This window comes from Macrobrachium nipponense, chromosome 46 (assembly GCF_015104395.2).
Source record: "Macrobrachium nipponense isolate FS-2020 chromosome 46, ASM1510439v2, whole genome shotgun sequence".
NCBI lineage: Eukaryota > Metazoa > Arthropoda > Malacostraca > Decapoda > Palaemonidae > Macrobrachium > Macrobrachium nipponense.
This window is the reverse complement of record NC_061106.1, coordinates 26,210,924-26,231,374: the sequence shown is the minus strand read 5'-3', so window position 1 is coordinate 26,231,374 and position 20,451 is coordinate 26,210,924. Positions and strand designations below refer to the sequence as shown.

The 20,451-nt window shown below is 42.7% G+C and overlaps 1 protein-coding gene and 1 pseudogene across 3 annotated transcripts in view; both read right to left on the bottom strand.

Annotated features, from left to right (window-relative positions):
• The window catches only part of LOC135214819 (WASH complex subunit 1-like), a 192,864-nt gene that overhangs the window by 49,826 nt on the left and 122,587 nt on the right, over positions 1-20,451 (bottom strand). The gene's annotated exons all lie outside the window — the stretch shown is intronic.
• The window catches only part of LOC135214520 (WASH complex subunit 1-like), a 47,122-nt pseudogene that overhangs the window by 9,472 nt on the left and 17,199 nt on the right, over positions 1-20,451 (bottom strand).

The following is a 20,451-nucleotide window of genomic DNA, read 5'->3' as shown; positions in this document are numbered from 1 at the left end:
AGTCTTTTCATTGTTTGCGACACTGTTCCGTACTCTAGCTTTTCTTGCCCACAAGCCGATAATACCATTTGTTTTTGATTTTCCGTGAGATTTGCTTGCTCTATTACATGATACCCCTTGACTTCGCCTTCAAGCACGCCTTTCCCCATTGCTCTTTCACACTCAGATGCTGCCTTCTCGTATCTAATTAAATAGTCCGCCATATTTTCACTAGATTCTCTTCTTATTAGAAGGTATCTTTTATTCTACCGTAATTCTCCATTACCGAGTCTTTTAGATAGGCTTTATCTAGTTTCTCTAGGATTAACTTTGGACCCTCTGTACCAGTAAGTTTATCTTTATCTAATGCTTCCACTAGCTCTCGGGCTTTCCCTTTTAAGCTCATTCTCATTTCTATCGCCGGGAATATTTTGTATCTTCTCCATACAACAATAGCCAATCTTGGCTCCGCTTGACCCTTTCCATTCTTTGTATTCTTCCTTGTATCCCGCTAAACCTAGGACATTCCCTTCTCCATCTCAGTAGTCTCCCTTTGTTCACTGTCGGATCCAGGCATCTTTGATCAACCACGCTCTGCTACCAGTTTGAATTTTGGCCTAGCCTAACTCCTTTCTTTCTCTATAAAAATGAATAATCTACCCACCTGTACGCTTTCTCCAACTCCAGTACACTCCAGAAATCACCTTAAAACACCAGCACCACGAGACTTACGACCCAAAAAAAAAACAACTCCTACCAGACAGGAGAGCTCCCCCCTACCAACCACACCACCACACACGTGCTTTCTCCTCCCCCTCGTGTTATTGTTTTACATCCTGCCGACGCCGCCGCCATCTTGTCTATGACGTCACAGCCTATGACGTCACAACACAACTTAAATACATCAACAGACACCTTCTAGAATCTACCACATGTTGTCTATATATAGGACACCACCATATTTCAACAATGCATAAAATACCATAACAATTATACAATATATAATCACACTTATCTATACCCATAACAATTATACAATATATAATCAATCTACACTGTGCTTCCAATCACAGTACAATATGTGAAAAGCATTTGTACATATGTATGTACGAGAGAGAGAGAGAGAGAGAGAGAGAGAGAGAGAGAGAGAGAGAGAGAGATGAGAGAGAGAGAGAGAGAGAGAGAGAGAGAAGAATTTTAGGCAATTGATACGAAAATTTGGTCAACTGTTTTGGATAAAGTACAGTAATACTACCTTAAATTTTACACAATTTGAGTTGCACAAATTCACAAGAGCACAAAAGTTTCATTGGAACCAAACTAATTCTCATATGCGAGGTTTTCACAGACACACGAAGATTTCCTAATCCTCAAGAAACACTGCAAAACCCTACAAATTTTTTCTGTAAATTTATAAGTTTTAAAGCTTTTATGCGTAAAATCTGTATTTAACATTTGTATTAATTTTATTTCTGTACATGCATAAATATGATACAAAGGTAATTACAGTACCTACAGTTAGTGTACTTTTTAAGAAACCTAAGTAGTACTAGTACTACAATTACTAGTATGTACATGTTTTCATGCTTTATGTGTAAAATTGGTAAGGAAATTTTGTGCATTGTATTTATTTTTTTTAAATATGATACAAAGGCAGTACATAATTCACAATGTGTTTGTCACTAGGATCTCACATGATCACAAGATGAGATTGTTCAGTTAGGCTGGGTTGATAAAATGAATTTGTTATTGTACGTACTAGTAAAAACATGTCAAAGACATAACTAAGAGTTGTCACTCTGTGAAAATTACTTTCTTAACCTCGGAGAAACGGTCATAAAGTATGTACGTACGTATCTCTCTCTCTCTTGTTCGTACTTAACCCTCACACTAGTACTTAATTTTAAATTGATTGACTTTACCCTCTGCGAAGATTACGTATATACGTACGTTTCTCATTTTATTTTCTGAATTGTGTACCTTCAGTTGGTAAAGGTGATTGTATAATTCTACCCATGTTGATACATCACAAACTGGTCATCTAATACCTGTGAGACAATATACGCACTATCCCTTAAGGTTATAAAATATTAGTATATCTGAATACACTGACTGTATCCTGAAATGGATCTGCTGGACATACAGTTTCAGCCAGATGAAGACTATGATGAGGCTCTGTAGCATAAAGAAATTGGGTTTGTGTGATTAAATGATTTTTTTTTTTTTTTGGTTTTTTTTTTTTGGCTTGTGGATATGTTAGGATTCTGTACTAGTATTTTAATATTCATCTTTGTTTTTCTTTTTTTAATTGCAGTTTGGTAGATGGGAATGAGTGAGTGTGCTGTGCTCCCCTTTAGTCAGATGCCCACCTCTCTTGGATGACAGTGATGATTTCAAGTATTACAAACAAGAGCACTGTCTTGAAACTGGAAAAGTTAGTATGATACTTGAGGAAAGATGACGAGAGTGTGTGAATCAGCCTAACAGTGAAGTGTTTTACCGCATTCCATTTTAAGTAAACGAAAAGAGAAAAAGAGATTTGGTTCTCAAATAATCTTTGCTGGGCAATCCCAAGTGGATGTGATAGACATATCTTTCAAACATTGGAAGAGTTACTGTTCTATGTGGGGATAAAACTAAAGCATTAAAACCAATATTAGATTGAGATTCTTAGATGGTTGTTGCAATATTAAAGATAGGAAATAAGTTTAGATTCTTAGGTCATTGGGGGGTAATATTAGGTAAGGTACAAAGTACGTAATCTTAAGTTAGGCTAAGTTGGATATACGGAGAGGAGGATAGGTTTGATGAGCTGGGGGTAAGATTGAGTAATTTTATACTGTAAGATAAAGGTAATAGATTAGGTTAAGGAGAGTTGGAGTCTCATCTCGTAACCTTGAAATTTGTTCCCACTATCCTGCTTCAATTACATTACAGAAGGCCCCTACAATGCATCACCCATTACCTAGAGACTACAAAAATTCTACTCAAATCCAGGAGAAATGATGGAAAATTTTTTTAATAACTGCTTTTTACAAATGTTACATTCCTATTAATAGTAACTACTAAAAGACCTGAAATATTGCTAGACATGAAGACAATATGTAGAAAACCATTTCTGGGCTCAGCCGTGTCGCTCCGTGAAATGTGTCCTCTTTAGCACTTTTGATGAGGAAAAGGCTAATTGGAGGGGTTGCTGTGGTAGTGTTAACACTCGCCCCAGTTCTATACCGACACCTTTTATTTTAGGTGAGCGAGTCAGAGACTTCTGACATGTCCAATTTAGCAAGTTCTCTTGGTATCATAGCAATATTTTACTAGAAATAGTGCTAAAGAGGACACATTTTTCACTGGGCGACACGGCTTCCTCGCCCAGAAATAGATTTTTCCTACGTCAAAATCCCTTTTTTGCTACTTAGCCCAATTTTGACACGGGATACCTAAAATATAAATAATGCCAAACTGAATACATAATGTTTTCTTCTTTTTTTGAGATGATTTCTTAACAACTCATCTATAATTAGCCTATGAGCTATGTTCACCCACATGCAACAACCAAACCCCTAACAACGGAACCTGTAACCAGTATGGGAATAAGAGCACCAATGACTTAAAATTACTCTTGTATTTCCATTATAAAGATTTTCAATTGTTATTTTACTTATAAATAACAAATAATTATAAAACCTTAGTAACATTTCTGCTACACAGGTATTATAATACTCATCCCTAATATACCTAATGTAGTACTTAACAGCACAAGAGAAAAAACTGATCTACGTAATAGGAAAACCAACAGCGTGAATTCTTCCACAAAAAAACAAAAAAACTAATATGCATATTATTTTATACCTGAAGAGTTGTAGGAGCATCATGCAAAGTGGGGCCAGAATTAGCAGTGTCTGACCTACTTCTTGCTTCCTCACCACGAGTTCCAGATACTACACCAAGGGGATCCAACACCATATACTTCTTATAGCTGCAAATACAATAGAGAAAACTGACAGATACTGAGTATCATGAATGGAGTTTGTACATGTTTATACATACATGCTTTGTTAGTTTTGACTTTACACTTTTAATCCCTGAGTCTCTGTTTTGCTAAATTTCAACTTTCTTGGAACTTTTCAATTCAAAATTTTTTTTTTACTACAACAGTATTTATAATCTATTGTTATTACGTATTTCCCATAAGGATGTCTTTGACTTGGTTTGTTTGTTTGTTTGTTAGGAGGACTACACAAATAGTTGAGTGAATTTCTACCATAACAGTATCATCAAAAGGGGACCTTATGATTGGCAACCGGGGATTAGATGATGTGAGATATAAGAACAGATTTTTGGGGGCGCAAGATCTTTTGGGGGATACATTATAAAACCTTGGAAGAGGTCTGAGGTCTGAATGCTTTTGTTTTGATTAGAAAAGTATGAAACTTTTTCAAATTCCAATGATTTACAAGTGAATGAGCTGACATAGAAGTTCACAGTACGACATTCCATGATTAACTTTTGGCATTCAACTGGCCCATAAGCTTAAGCTTGGCTACAAGCAACCTAAGATTACTTCAAAATTTATTAATTAATAAGAATATTTATCATTATCATAACATATAAGGTAACAATACACAACAGTAATCTTTATATTGAAGAAAACTTGTAGCAAAAACATTAATCATAATTCCTTGGTGCCACCAACAAGCATAACATTTTAGATTTCATGAGGTCTTTGTGGCAGCCTTAGTCTGTTTCTGATATTCGAATGTAAAATCACACATCTTATCTTTTGTAAATTTTTTTACCAGTATCATGGACAGACTTCAGTTCATTATGAGCATAAAGTTGAAGTACCTTTGAAATTCAATGAAAAAAAATAACACGACGCTGCTAACAGAGAGAATGAAACAAGATTCAGAGTTAGAATAACACTGACATTTCATATTAAAATTGTGTAAATTCATGTAGCCGAAGACATGGTTCATTGTGGTGGAGCATGAGGAAATGAACGCCAACAAAGCAAGGGAAGACAGAAGAGTCAACGCTTAGACAAACAAGTAAACATGTTTTAGACAGCGAAAACAAGGGTCTCTGGAAAGAAGCCACTTCATATCTAAATCCTTGGGGAAGGGGAAAATATCAAGGATGATATGAAATTTGATACAAACATGACTAATTTCATATGTATTACAGTAGTACCCATAAGGATGAGAATTGCAGGACACTTCAAACCATAATGTATTGTATCTGCAGGTTTAAAAAATATAAACGTATGACTGTGTCATCAAGAATTAGTTGTAAATAATTTTCACTTAACATCATATTAAATTATACAGTACATACGGGTTATGAGTTGTGTTATATAGCAGCAAGGAAGAGACAGATGAAAGATGAGGAGGTAATCTTCCTAGACCATCTGCCTGGCTTGCTTCCTCTAGCCCTCGTCCTTTGTTAGCAGCTCCTTGGCGTTCACGTACATGATAAAACTGCAACTTTTCCTGTGGAGAGAAATAGAAAAATTTCCAAAACTACCTGTTGCAAATCTATTCTAAAATTCAAATCTACAGTTCATTAAAACAAACTGTCCATACCATGTACCCATTTTAACTGCTAACTTGGACAACCTTCTTATTTCAGAACCATGTTATATAATGGAGATCAGTAACAACTAAAATGTGTATGTATTGCAGTTCCTTTGTCAGAGCAACAAGTAATTCAGTTTTCCTCTTTGGTAATATGAGAATACATACCTTTTTATACATATTCAGAAGGATAAAACACTTTTATGTCTAAATACTATAACTTGTAAATACTATATGAATCACAAGGCTTCTCTCCATACCAAACAAATGATGCTTTTCAGTAGCTAAAAAGTAAGGAAAACAAAATTTTCTTTTTTAAATGAACCATGTTAATTACCTAAAACAGAATAGTAAGTATGTGGCAAGAGTCAAAGAACCTGACAAAACCTACTTGAGCTTCTCGCATCACATTACTACATTACTACGCACACTACTACAGTACTACAGTAGTCTCAAAAAATGAAATAACCCTAAACACTTTGCAAACCAAATTACCCTGGAAAGTAACAGTATGATACCAATTACTACTATTTGTATCTTTGAGGGCCCTTTTCTCATGAATAAGAACAGTTATCCCAAGTAAGCAAACCTATTGCATACATCACTACATATTGTTGTACAGTAACTTTATTAAAGTGCATAATAATGCAACAATGACTTCATACCATCTTCCATAGAGGTATCTGATGGCATTCTAAATTAAATAAACTCTAGCTCACTTTCTATTTTTGGAGTATAATACGTGCTTATTTATTTTTCCTAAGTAATTTGTTTGTTCACTGTGGAGTTATCAAGAAACAAGATCATCAATACTATTGGAATATCACTTTTCCTCCAGGCTGTTCATGGATAGTTTTTAATGTGATGAAAAGGACAAAGTCACATGCAGATTGTACTTGGTTTACATTAGGGCCAGTAGTAAAATTAAATCAAGATAAAGAGCTTTTGGAATTTGCAGTATCATTATTACTATCAATTACGTATGTACTTTAACCAAACAAATGATTCAAAATAACTAGCAGTGGAACCCACCTTATCAGTGGAGGTATCATCCATCTAACTACAGATTCTTCATAACTAGGATTTAGGCACTTAGTTTTTCAGTTCTATTTTGCATAAACTTGGGTAAAAGTAACAGATCTGTATTTCACATAAATATATATTTTTTGCTTTCTTACTTGAAGTGCTGCTGGACTAATGGAAATGCCATCTTTCAGCTTCACAGGTGTTGCAGTAAAAGGTATGGGTGTAGTGTTGCTCTGTAGAGGAACATATGGCTCATACTTTTCCCCACCAGGAAACTGGGCACATGAAAATACCTGAGTTAAAAAGGTTAAAAATTAGCTATTTCACTACAATACATGAAATACAGTACGTATAGACTATTCAAACTGTAACAAAATCATTACCATTTATAGTAGCACCAATAACAAAATTGTCAAATATTTTTGCCTTATAATAATGGTACTCTGGATAAAGCTAGTAACAAAGTGAGAGCTTGGGCATCCTAACATCTAATTATGGTAATTACCATATTACAGTTGTTTTGTTTACAATATTGATAGTTGTGACAGTAGTAACTACAGGCAGTCCTCAGTAATCCGCAGGGTGCTGATAAGTGAAAACTGCCATTAACCGAAACTTAGTGATTTATATGCGCCATAACTCTAATATCAGCACCTTATGGCAGCAATTTTATGGCACTAGACAAGCCCCATAAAACTGGATTGCCATTAACCGAGTCTGCCGTTAACCAGGGATTGCCTGAATAGACACAACTATTGACACTTCAGGGGTTAGCCTATCAATAAAATTTTCAGCAGAATTCAAGGTTTGCTTTTCATACTCGGCGTATAAGATAACCCCCCATTTTGGAGGAGATTTTTTAAGGTTACAAAGTCGCCTTATACGCCAACATATATGGTATAAACAGCACAGACCTAAAGTACAGGGCTACTGGAGGAGGTTTTGGCACTGGAAGGACAAGATGCTCCAGCAAAAACAAAGGTTACAAAAACATGACACATGCACTATCAAATCTCAACTACATGTGACAAAATTTCAACGCACAACAGTACAGCCACATGGCTGAGATCAAAATGGACGCACTACCCTCCATAAAGTCAACAGTTAACATGCCCAATGAGAATTTGTTTTTTATTTATTAGTCAGCAGACAGCCACAGCTCGTTATGGAGCTGAGCAATCCATCTATGAAAGAGTAAGTTTGTATAGCCAATGGAACAAACTGCACTTTATTATTGATAATGAAATGCATAAAATATAAATTTTCATAATAAAATTTATTATTTGGATACTTACCTACTGTTTAAGTTAGCTATATCTCCGTGCCAATTAGCCCAGTCGGCATTCAAACAAAAAATTGAATGGCGGCCTAGATAACTGTTTAGTTTACCAGTTCTCCACCAGGTGTGTTTCGAATATTTTAGCTATTGTCAGAATTCTCCTTGACAGCCCACAAAGTTGTGGGGAGGCTGGGTGGGTCTACTAACAGTAGGTAAGTATCCAAATAATATATTTTAGTATGAAAATTAATATTATTTGTGATGAATCTTATCTACTGTTAAAGTTAGCTGATTCCCACATTAAGAAGAGGACAGTGGGTAGTGCAGCTTGACAAAAATCTGCTCAGCCATTCAAGCTAAAGGTTTCTTGCATGAAACCCAAAACATTCTCACCTGATCTGGAATCCTTGCTGGATTTTACTTCCACCAGAAGTTGGATTCCATTCAGGAAGCGAGGCTCTCATACATATGCAGCAAAGAGCAGCCTTGCTAAGAAATCCGCTTTGATTCACCCAGAATGAAACACAAGCGGTATGAGGGACCCCTGTCCAAAAGCCCTATAAAATGAGTCACTTAAAATAAATACCTTTACAATATAAAGGTATGTATGCTCCTATACAAAATTTGTTCCTTCATACTCCCAAAAATATTAAAACCCGGGATTTAAACAAAAGAGCCCAAAGAATTGCTCTTTTTTCGGTTCAGGGAAAGAGTACCCAATACTAGTGAAAGGGTAAAAACCGAATTTTACTTCTACTGCACCACATCAATCCTATTCTGAAGCGACAAATTGATTTAACACTAAATGAAGTTACAAGCACTGCTCACATTATGAATGTTTACCTTCAATAAGGTAGAAGACATAGAGCTAGTTCTCATGCACTAGCCTATTCAATATATCACAGAGGCCCTCTTGTTCCTTGACAAAGACGTTATGTTTCAAAAAAACACAACATAAAAGGTTAACTTTGCCTCTTCCAGGCTTAACCTTCACAAATACATTCTAGGTTTTCTTAACCCACAAAACAAAAAAATGAAATTTTCATTATTAAAATGAAGTTTTATTGTATACTTACCGAACAATTATAGAGCCGTGATTTCCACGAGCGGCAGGATACTAAATTCAAATTTAGCGCGTCGGCGTCGCCAACACTGGTGGTGATGACGTCATCTCCCTCCACTCGCGGGAGAACCAGGTACAACTGCCCAGGTGAATCCAATTCTTTCTGCCCGTCCATCCACCTAAGGGGAGGAGGGTGGGTACAATCATAATTGTTCGGTAAGTATACAATAAAAATGATATTGTTAAACTACAATAAAGTTTTGTACATACTTACCTGGCAGATATATACTTAGCTATAGTCTCCGACGTTCCGACAGAATTTCAAATCTCGCGGCACACGCGACAGGTAGGTCAGGTGGTCTACCTTACCCGCCGCTGGGTGGCGGATGTACGAACCACTCCCGTAAGCTTGTCAGATTTTTCTCTTCCACCTGTCTCTGAGGGGAGGCTGGGTGGGCCATTAATCGTATATATCTGCCAGGTAAGTATGTACAAAACCTTTATTGTAGTTTAACAATCATTTTTGTACATGAACTTCCCTGACAGATATATACTTAGCTGATTGGCACCCTTGGTGGAGGGTAAGAGACAGCTCAATAATACAGGTAAGACGGAAACAACTAATGTTGTAGGATATAAAACCTTGGTTCTCACCTTTTCAGGATGAAGACTTCATAGATACTCTCTGAGTCTGCATTGCCTGGAGAGCCTACAGCTAGGACGTGACCTGATGCTGAAAGACTCTCGGATCTACCACTGGGATATGTGATCCCTATTGTGGTAGAATCCAAGTCGGATGCTGTTAGAGGGACCTTGTCGCTTACCTAACAGATCCTTACCACTACCTCTGCAAGGAGCCAAAACCCACCAGACCACCAACCAAAATACAAAGGGTTAATATTACGACAAAAAGAGGTGCCCTCCTGCAACCTCTTTCAGACAACCAAAAAAAACAACAATATAAAATATAGGGTACATATAAAAAATTTACACAGGATAAGTTTCCTGCTCCGCCCCAGCACCGAATCCGCCGATACGAAAGGACCCAAGGCGAAGCATTTATCATATGTGATTTTTACATCACGTAGGTAGTGGTTTGCGAAAACCGATTGGCATCTCCAAAAAGTCGCCTCCATCAAGTTCCGCACAGACATATTTTTTTTCTGAATGCAAGCGAAGTTGCGATGGCTCTCACCTCGTGAGCTTTCACTTCAGTAGTCTAAACTGATCTTCCTTACAGGCAACATGTGCCTCTGTAATAAGGCTTCTCAGAAAAAAGGAAAGAGCATTCTTCGACATGGGCCGAGTGGGGTCCTTTACGGAGCACCAAAGTACATCTGATTAGCCTTAAGTTGTTCCTTCCTCTTAAGGAAATACTTCATAATTCTCATAGGGCAAAGAGTTCTTTCAGGCTCTTCCCTACTAGAAAAGATAAAACTACGAACTTCAAAGCTCCTGGGCAAGGGTGTGATGGGTTTTCATTCTTTGCAAGGAAACTTGGAAAGAAACGAACATACCATAGAATCTTCCTTAAACCTACATTGCCCTCAATAGCTTGGAGCTCACTCACTCTTTTAGCTGTTAGCTAGGGCCAAAAGGAAGATAGCCTTCTTCGTCAAGTCCTTGAAAGAGGCTAAGCCAGGAGGTTCGAATCTAGACGATCCAAGGAATTGTAGGACTACGTCTAGATTCCAGTTCGGTACTACATGAGGACGCTTAATGGTTTCAAATGATCTAATAAGATCATGCAGGTCCTTATCATCGGATATATTTAAGCCTCTATGCCGAAATACCGCCGCCAACATACTGCGGTATCCCTTTAATAGTTTGACACAACCAGATGACATTCTTCTTTGAGGAAAATAAGGAAATCCGCAATTTGGTCACAGAGGTACTGGAAGAGGAAATGTTCTTCCTCTTGCACCAACGTCTGAAGACATCCCACTTTGACTGGTATACACGCAAGATGGAAGGTCTCCTCGCTCTTGCGATTGCTTTAGCAGCTGGCTGCTGAAAAGCCTTTCGCTCTGACCAAACTTTGGACAGTCTGAAACAGTCAGACTGAGAGCGAGGAGATTTTTGTGGTACCTGTCGAAGTGGGTTGTCTGAGTAGATCGCTCCTTAGCGGGAGCGATCTTGGAAGGTCCACCAAACCATTCCAGTACCTCTGTGAACCATTCTTGGGCCGGCCAAAAGGGAGCGATTAAGGTCATTCTCGTTGAATCGGACTACGAACTTCTTGATAGTTAGCCCAGGATCTTGAAGGGGGGAAACGCGTAGACGTCGAGTCCGTTCCAGTCTAGAAGAAGAGCATCTATTGCTACTGCCTCTGGATCCGATACGGAGAGCAGTAAGGATCCAGCTTTTTGTTCTTTGACGTGGCAAAGAGGTCTATGTGGGCCTGCCCCATAACTTCCACCAGGCTCTGGCATACATCCAGATGAAGGGTCCACTCCCTGTGGGAAGGACCTGATCTTTCCTGCTGAGGAGATCTGCTCTTACATTCCTTTCTCCCTGCACGAACCTGGTGAGAAGCTGATTCCTCTTTCTTTCTGCCCACAGAAGAAGGTCTCTTGCGTCTCGTACAGGGAGAAGGAATGCGTCCCCCCTGTTTCCTGATGTATGCCAGAGCTGTAGTGTTGTCCGCGTTGACCTGCACTACCGATCTTCTGACTTTGGGCTCGAAAGCCTTCAGAGCCAACCACACAGCCATCAACTCCTTTCTGTTGATGTGCCAGGCTACTGGTCCCCCACCCAGGTACCTGACACTTCGTTGGTTCCCAGAGTTGCACCCCACCCCATGTCCGACGCGTCGGAGACAACACCAGGTTGGGGGTCTGTGATTGAAGAGACAGTCCCTTCGCAAAGAGGTTGGGATCTGTCCACCATAAGAGATGTTTCTTGATGTCCTGGGATAACGACAGGGAGAACGTCAAATCCTGAGAACGACGACTCCAATCCGATGAAGAAAGAATTGGAGCGGTCTCAGGTGCAACCTTCCTAGGGAAACGAATTGCTCCAGAGAGGAGAGTGTCCCCAGCAGACTCATCCACTCCCTCACTGTGCATACTTCTTTCCCTAAGAAGGTTGTTACTCTCTCGAATCCTCGGGCTATCCTTTTCTGCGAGGGAAAAGCCCGAAAACTCAGAGAGTTCATCTGTATCCCGAGATACACACACTCTTGCTCGGGAATTAGTGATGACTTCTTGAAATTGACGAGAAGTCCCAAAGCCTTCGTCAATTCTAAAGTTACTTGTAAGTCCTTCAAACAACGATCTTCTGAATTGGCCCTTATTAGCCAATCGTCGAGGTACATGGATATCCTCACCCCTTTCAAATGAAGCCATTGAGCCACATTCCTCAAAATCCCCGTGAACACTTGAGGGGCCGTCGAGAGGCCGAAACACAGAGCCCGTGAACTGAAAAATTTTCACCCCCCATCATGAATCTGAGAAACTTCCTCGAGGAAGGATGGATCGGTACGTGGAAGTAAGCGTCCTGAAAATCCAAGGAAACCATCCAGTCCCCTGGACGAAGCGCTGCCAGCACTGATGAAGCGTTTCCATCGTGAACTTCTTCTTTTCTACGAAGAAGTTCAGGGCGCTTACATCCAACACCGGTCTCCATCCCCCCATGAGGACTTCGGAACTAGGAAAAGGCTGGTGTAGAAGCCCGATGAATGATGGTCTGTCACTAGTTCGATAGCCCCCTTCTCCAGCATCTGATCTACTGCTAGATGGAGAGCTGATTCATGATGGGGTCTCTGTACCTGGCCGTCAGTTCCCTTGGGATGGTCGTCAAGGGAGGTCTTTCGACGAAAGGGATGAGGTAACCTCTCCTCAAAATAGAAAGGGTCCAAGGATCCGCCCCTTTTTCCTTTTTGGGCCCAGACTTCTGCAAACTCTAAGAGTCTGGCGCCCACCGTTGTTTGAAGGACTTGCAAGTTATTTGGGGGCTTTAACAGACTTGGCGAAAGTCTTACCCCTTCTTGAAGGTCTACGACCTCTAAACGTAGAGGTTCTTGATGAAGATGCCCCTCGAAAGGGTTCTCGAACACTTGCCTTTTCCTTCTTAGCCTTGGTAGGGAAGGAAGGGCGAGGTTTTTCTTGCCGACTGTGCCAAAGGTCCTGGGTGGCTTTGGCCGAAAAGTGACCTCGAAATGTCCTGCACTCGATGTTTCGGGGAACAACTGAGTAGACAGAGGAGCAAACAGCAAAGAAGACCTCTGAGCATGGGAGACCGACTTCGTTAAGAAGGAACAGTAAACCGACCTCTTCTTCACGATGCCGGCCCCATAAAGGGAGGCGATTTCACTCGCTCCGTCTCTTACTGACTTGTCCATACAAGACAAAACACACATAAGATCATCTGGTGAAATTGACTCTGGCACTTCAATTTCTTGGCTAGGACTCCCAACGACCAATCAAGGAAGTTAAATACTTCTAGCACTCTAAACATACCTTTGAGCAATGATCCAATTCGTTCATTGCCCAAGTCGTCTTAGCAGAGTTAAGGGCAGTTCTCCTTGTCGATCTACCAGTGCCGAAAAATCCGAATCAGCCGAAGACGGTAGACCCAATCCTAAGGGCTCTCCTGTTTCGTACCAGAAACCAGCGCGTCCTGATAACTTCGAAGGAGGAAAAGCGAACATCGTTTTCCCCGCTTCTTCTTTGGAAGCCATCCAGGAACCAAAACTCCTCAGTGCCTTCTTCATAGAAAGAGTTGCTTCATCCTCACACAAGAAGAACTCTTCGCTGTCTTCGCCGTTGAAAAAAGTGAGTGAGGAGAAGGAGGAGCCGTAGGCGTAAGGGAATCCCCAAAAACTTGTAAAAGTAGCTCTGTAAGCTTCTTGTAAGAAGAGACAGCAGCAGAAGTGTTCGGTTCCCTCATCCGAACCTTCTAGGACGTCTTGTCGAGGCGAGCGCGGAAGATCCTTAGGGTGACGAAGGGATCCTAGCAGGAGTTGAGCGAGAGGTTTGGAGAACGCCCTCTCTTAGAAGAGTTCACATCCACTGGAGAACGATGAGAAGATCTGGGAAGTATACGATGAGACTCCCTCTTCGAGGTATACGGAATCTCAGCGAAGGAGAGGTAGGGCTCCTATCTCGAGAATTCTCGGAAACATCCGCAGGGCGCTTACGAGGAGGCGAGCGCCTACTCTACTCTATGCACCTATCCTGGGGCGAGCGGCGTGCCAGGAGAAGAGCGCCTATCGAGAGCAGAGCGCTTGCGCGGCTCCTCCATACCATGTCAGTTGCGTACGATCAACGGAAGTTTCGACTGGAAGGCGAAATGCGCCTACTAGGAGAAGGCTGCTTGCGAGACTCTTGACGTCTAACAAGAGGGTAACATTCAGGAGAAGGGCGCTTCTTCAAAACTAACGAGCGCCTACTTGGAGAAGGGCGCTTCCGGGATTCCTGGTGCCTACCAAGAGACAAAACGGTCAGGAGAAGTGCGCCTAGAAGCGGGCGAGAGCTCCTACACGGAGAAGGCGCTTGAAAGACTCTTGTTGTCTGCCCTTAGGAGAATAATCAGGAGTATGACGCTTAAAAGAGACGAGCGCTACTAGGAGAGCTATGTGCAGTAGGCTCTTGGCGCCTACCTTGCGGGGAGCGGCTAACAGTAGGCCGTCTATCATGCACACGACTCCTACCAGACTCTAGATGCCTGTCAGGAGAGAAGTCACGATCCGATACTCGAGGAGAGTGACATCTGGAAGAAGAACGCCTACTTGTATAAGGGCGCCTTCTATAATCTTGAGGCTGCTGAGGAGAAGTCTCACGCGAGGGAGTTGAAGAAATCGCGTGATGAGCAGGTGCAGTGCGCTTACCGGAAGCGGGAATCCAATCTGGAGAAAAAACTTCTTTCTCTCCATAGAGCGTCCTAACCGATGTTTGGCGCCTTGAAATTGAAAGAGAGCCAGGCGAGCGAGGGCGCTCACGCGAGTGAGGCGCTCCCGCGAGCGAGGGCGCTCACGCGAGCCCCCACCTTCATACGAAACCTCCCCATATGAAGGAGAACGATCCTCTGAAGAGCGGCGCCTAGATCTCTTGATCGGAAGAGAAACGTCCTTCTTCCTACGTGATCTAACTGCTAGAGAGTCTGCTAGCGCCGTGATCTGAGCTTGAAGTCCCGCGAGTACTCTCGTAGGAGAATCTTCTAATTCTTCCTCGGAAGCAGGCGCGAGCGCGGAGCGCGAGAAGAAGAACGATCACAGGATTTCTTGTGTTTCTTCGCCTCCACCGACGATTCTTCCGGGAAAACCTCGGACTAGAAGCCAAAGGACTGCAGGGAGCCTTCCAAGCCCCTCTTCAACGGGCGCGACGCATCCGGGGAGTTCCAACCTCTCTTCGGAGAGGGAGACGACGAAGAGGAGAAGCATTGGCGTAGGAGCTCCTTCTTGTAGCGATCCGAGGCAGCCTGGGAGCGTACTTCAGGATCTGCCGAGGGGACGCCTGACCGGTGGGGGCTCTCCCTAGCCCTCCTGCGGCTTTCGACTTTCCTACTCCACTGGAACTGGGAGTCTGGAAGAGGTCTAGGCCTAGAGGCACTAAGGAGCCGGTCAGACGCACCCTCCACAACACTGGGGACACTGCACTGATCACTAACACTCTCCTTACCTTCCAACTGACGAATCTTCTGATCCACAGAACGATTCTTGGCTTTCAGAGCTGCCGCCTCCGAAGGCGAATCTCCGGCTTCGGTGCGGGGAGCCGGGGCTGCAACTTGGGAAGAAGGTTTCTAATTCTACGTTAGTACTATTAGGATCCACATCCAACTCACTCATTCTAGATCTGCTAGAACTTCTAGAGAAGCCTTACGCACTCTATCACGTTCCAACTTCCTAACATAAGAAGAGAGAGCCTTATATTCTTCTTCATTCAATCCCTTACATTCACTACAAGGGTTAGCAAACGCACAATCATTCCCCTGCATTTCATGCAAACCGTGTGGGGGTCTACCGAAGCTTTCGGCAACCTCACCTTACATCCTTCATTCACGCAAAACACTAACAACACCGAAGTTTAACTACCGATTCTAGATCAGACATCGTTAAAGAAAATCAAACTCAAAATCAAACCGGTCCACAATCAGCGTATGCCAAGCCAAACAAAGCGAATACGTCACCAAAAGAAGTCCAAATTAACTCCAGGCAAGCGAGAATCGAAAAACTATCGAGAGGAACCGACAACAGTTGTTATCGTTCCCGCGACAGAGAAAAATTGACAAAGCTTACGGGAGTGGTTCGTACATCCGCCACCCAGCGGGCGGGTAAGGTAGACCACCTGACCACTACCTGTCGCGTGTGCCGCGAGATTTGAAATTCTGTCGGGAACGTCGGAGACTATAGCTAAGTATATATCTGTCAGGGAAGTTCATGTACAAAACTTCATTTTAATAATGAAAATTTCATTTTATTGTAGTGTCTTACCGAACAATTATAGAGCTGATTACACATTTATGGGAAGGTGGGATTCAGTGGACCACTAGTATTTTTAAATGGTTACATTTATTGCAATACCAGTAAACACTCAAGGTGTCTGTTGTACCTTACCTTGTAAGAGAGCTACAGCAGACTGTTACTGCTCTGGTCGGTGCTCTTCTTACTATTGTAGAGGAATTGGAATTTGACCAAAGTTAGCCTCTACAGGAGTGGAATCCTTCCGTAGTTCAAGCGAGTCCAGGCTGACTGACGGAGGATAGTAACAACAAAGATTGCCCTTGCCCTGGGCTAAGACCAGAAATTCAATCATACAAAACATTGTCACCAACACCAGATTTAAAAACATATATACCCCAACCATTGTAAAATCTGACCTAACAGACTGGTGAGTATCCCAGGTACTCAGTACCCCCCAGCTTCCCTTGAACTCGACAACCTATTCAAGGTGAAAAGTTAGCATAGAGGTGACGACCCCTGTGCCGTTTCTCCCAACACCATGCCAGAAACCGCCACCGGACCTACGTTTTACAATTCTCGAAAACCGTTTCTATCTCTTTGAGATAATGACTCGCAAAAACCGAATTCTTTCTCCAGAACGTGCTCTGAAGAATCGAAGCTAAAGATAAATTCTTTCTGAATGCTAAAGAAGTTGCCACTGCTCTAACCTCGTGAGCTTTAACTCTCAGACGGAAAGATTGTCGTTCTCGGACTGCGAGTGAGCTTCCCTGATAAGCTCTCTAATAAAGAACGATTATAGCATTCTTAGAGAGAGGACGAGAGGATTTTGAACCGAGGTCCAGAGCTTAGAAGATTGTCCTCTAATACCCTTAGTGGCAACAGATACTGCTTAATAGCCCTGACTGGACATAAGAGCCTTTCTTCCTCCTCATGTCCAACCAAATCAGATAAGTTCCTTACCACAAAACTCCTCGGCCAAGGATTAGAAGGATTCTCATTTTTGGCTAGAAAAGGTCAAAGATACCGAAATACAACATTGCCTTGAGAGAAACCGACTCTTTTGTCTATAGCGTGCAATTCGCTGACACGTTAGCAGAAGCTAGTGCAATAAGAAAGAGTGCCTTCTTAGTCAAGTTCCTGAGTGAAGCCGACTTCAAAGGCTCAAACGGTGGACCCCATGAGGAACTTAAGCACCACATCTAAGTTCCAAGCCACTGTATCTTGCGGGAGCTTAGTGGTTTCGAAAGACCTAATGAGGTCCGACAGATCTGAATTGGAGGAAATATCCAAACCTCGATGTCGAAAAACCGAAGAGAGCATGGCTCTATATCCTCTGATCGTCGAAGGAGAGCCAGTTCTTAGAGTTCCTAAGAAATAGAAGAAAATCTGCTATTTCTGTTAAAGAGGTCGCAGAAGTAGAGACTTTAGCACTTCTACACACTCTCTGAAGATTCTCCACTTCCCTTGATAAGAGTTTGTTAGAAGACTCTCTCCTACAACGAGCGATAGCTTCTGCAGCTCTTCTTGAAAATCCTTTCGCTCTGACACGATTCCGGACAGTCTGAACCCTGTCAGAGCTAGAGCGGACAAGTTTTGGTGGAACCTCTTGAAGTGAGGTTGTTTGAGAAGAAAAAACCACTTCTCTGGAGGAAGAAGCTCGGGAAGTCTACTAACAACTGGAGAAGGTCCGGGAACCACTCTTTCCTGGGCCAAAAGGGAGCGATTAACATCAGTGTACATTGCTGTGCGACATGAACTTGTTCAGCACCTCTCTTATTAGACCGAACGGAGGGAATGCATAAGCTTCAGACCCGACAATCCAACAGCATTGCGTCCACCGACCAAGCTAGAGGATCTGGGACTGGAGAACAAAAGAGAGGAAGACGGTTGTTCCTTGATGTCGCGAACAGGTCTATTGACGGTCGTCTCCCCAAAGGCGCCAAAGTTTCTGACAAATCTTGTTGTCCAAAGTCCACTCCAGAGGTAACACTTGCTGTTGACGACTTAACTCGTCCGCCAGGACGTTCATCTTTCCCAGAACAAATCTCGGGACTAGCTGAACCTTCGCTTCGTTTGGACCACAGGAGGAGATCCTTGGCTACTTCGTACAGAGAGAAAGACTGAGTCCCCCCCTGCCCCGTTTCGCACGTACGAGAGAGCCGTTGGAGTTGTCGGAATGCACTGCCACTACTCGACCTTCTACTAAGCTCCGAAACTGTCAGAGCCCCAAGAAAATTGCTAACAGTTCCTTTACATTTATGTGGAACTTCTTCTCCTTCTCCGACCAAGCTCCTGAAGTCCGTTGATTTCCCAGTAGGGCTCCCCAACCTGTGTCCGATGCGTCGGAAAAGAACTGTAGGTTCGGGAGGATGGGTCGTAAATCTAACCCTTCTTCCACCTTGCTCGAGAGAGCCACCACCTTAGGTCCTCTTTTATTTGATCTGTGACAGGAAAGGTAATCGAGTCTGGTTGTGTCTTCCTGCACCAATAGGCTCTCAGGAAAAACTGCAGAGGTCTCATGTGCAGTCTTCCCAACGTCACAAATTTCTCCACTGACGTCAATTGCCCAGGAGTCTCATCCACTGATTGGCAGAACTTACCTTTTTGTCCAAGAACTCCTGAACTGTCTCCAGACAGCTTGAACCCTCTTCGGGGACAGAAAAGCCCGAAAAACTTGAGCATTCAGAATCATCCCCAAATAAAGGATGCTCTGAGATGGAACCAACTGGGACTTCTGTTTGTGATCAGAATTCCTAACTTTCTGGCAAGATCCAGAGTTGTTCCAAGGTCCTTCATGCACCGACTCTCTGATTCCGACCGGAGAAGCCATCGTCCAGATAGAGGGAGATTCTTACTCCTAATATGTGCAGCCAGCTTCCTATCGGGGATAGAACCCTGGTGAAAACTTGAGGAGCGGTCGCTAGTCCGAAGCAAAGCGCCCGAAACTGAAACACCTTGCCTTTGAACATGAACCTCAGGTACTTCCGAGATTCGCGATGTATCGGAATGTGAAAATAAGCGTCTGCATGTCCAGAGAGACCATCAATCCCCTGTCTGATGGACTCCAGCAACCGACCGAGTGGTCTCCATATGAAATTTTGTTTTCTGGACATGCAAGTTCAGGGCGCTCACATCCAAAACCGGCCCTCCAGCCCCCTGATGACTGGGAACTACAAAAAGGCGATTGTAAAAGCCTGGAGGAAAATCCCCTTCTATCTGTTCTATCGCTTCTTTGAGAACAACCGCTTCCACTTCTGCGGCTAGCGCCAGAAATTTGTCTGAGCCCGGAGAGTATGCTGGAATGGAATTGGCACAGGTGAGAGCGAGGGAGGTGAAACGAGAGGAATACGATAGCCGAACTTGAGTACTTGCACTACCCAGGCTTCTGCTCCTGTTTTCCATTCCTCCAAAACAGAGCCAGCCTGGCTCCCACTGGTGCATGAAGAACCGAGCTTTTCATTTGGAAGGTTTGTTAACCTTGGCTGAGGCCTTAGACTGAGGTCGCAAATTCGACTTCGGCCGAAAGAAGCGCTTGGGTTTTCTCCCTCGCAAAAGGCACTTGGGCCAGAGGAGAAACCGAAGGAACAGTCTCCACAGGAGCTTTAGGTCTCTTAGTAGACTGTGCCAGTAAATCCGAAGTAGATTCTTATCTAGCGCAGACGAAATTGACAACACTACATCGTCTGGAAAGAGGTTATCTTTCACAAAGGAGCGAACAAGAGAGCAGACTTCTGTTGGGAAGTAACCCTTTTAGAAGCAAAGGAGCACCAAAGTTGCCTTTTCTTAAGGGTACCAAAGGCGATGAGCGAAGCTAAACTCATCACATCCATCCCTAATGGATTTGTCCGCCCAGGACAGAACACCAATCCAATCCTCGTAACTCCTGAGAAAGAGAAGGACAGTCTTCGATCTTGGCCGCTAAAGCGCCAATAGTCCAATCAAGGAAGCTAAAGACTTCCAAAAGTTTAAATTGATTCTTTACAACGTGGTCCAACTCCGGCGCTGTAAAGAAAACTTTCGCTGCGGCGGAAAGCAGATCTTCTAGAGGAGTCGATTAAAACTGGAGAAGTCTCCCTGGGAGGAGGCAGAAACACTCCCAGAGAAGGAGCTTCCCCAGTACATAAAA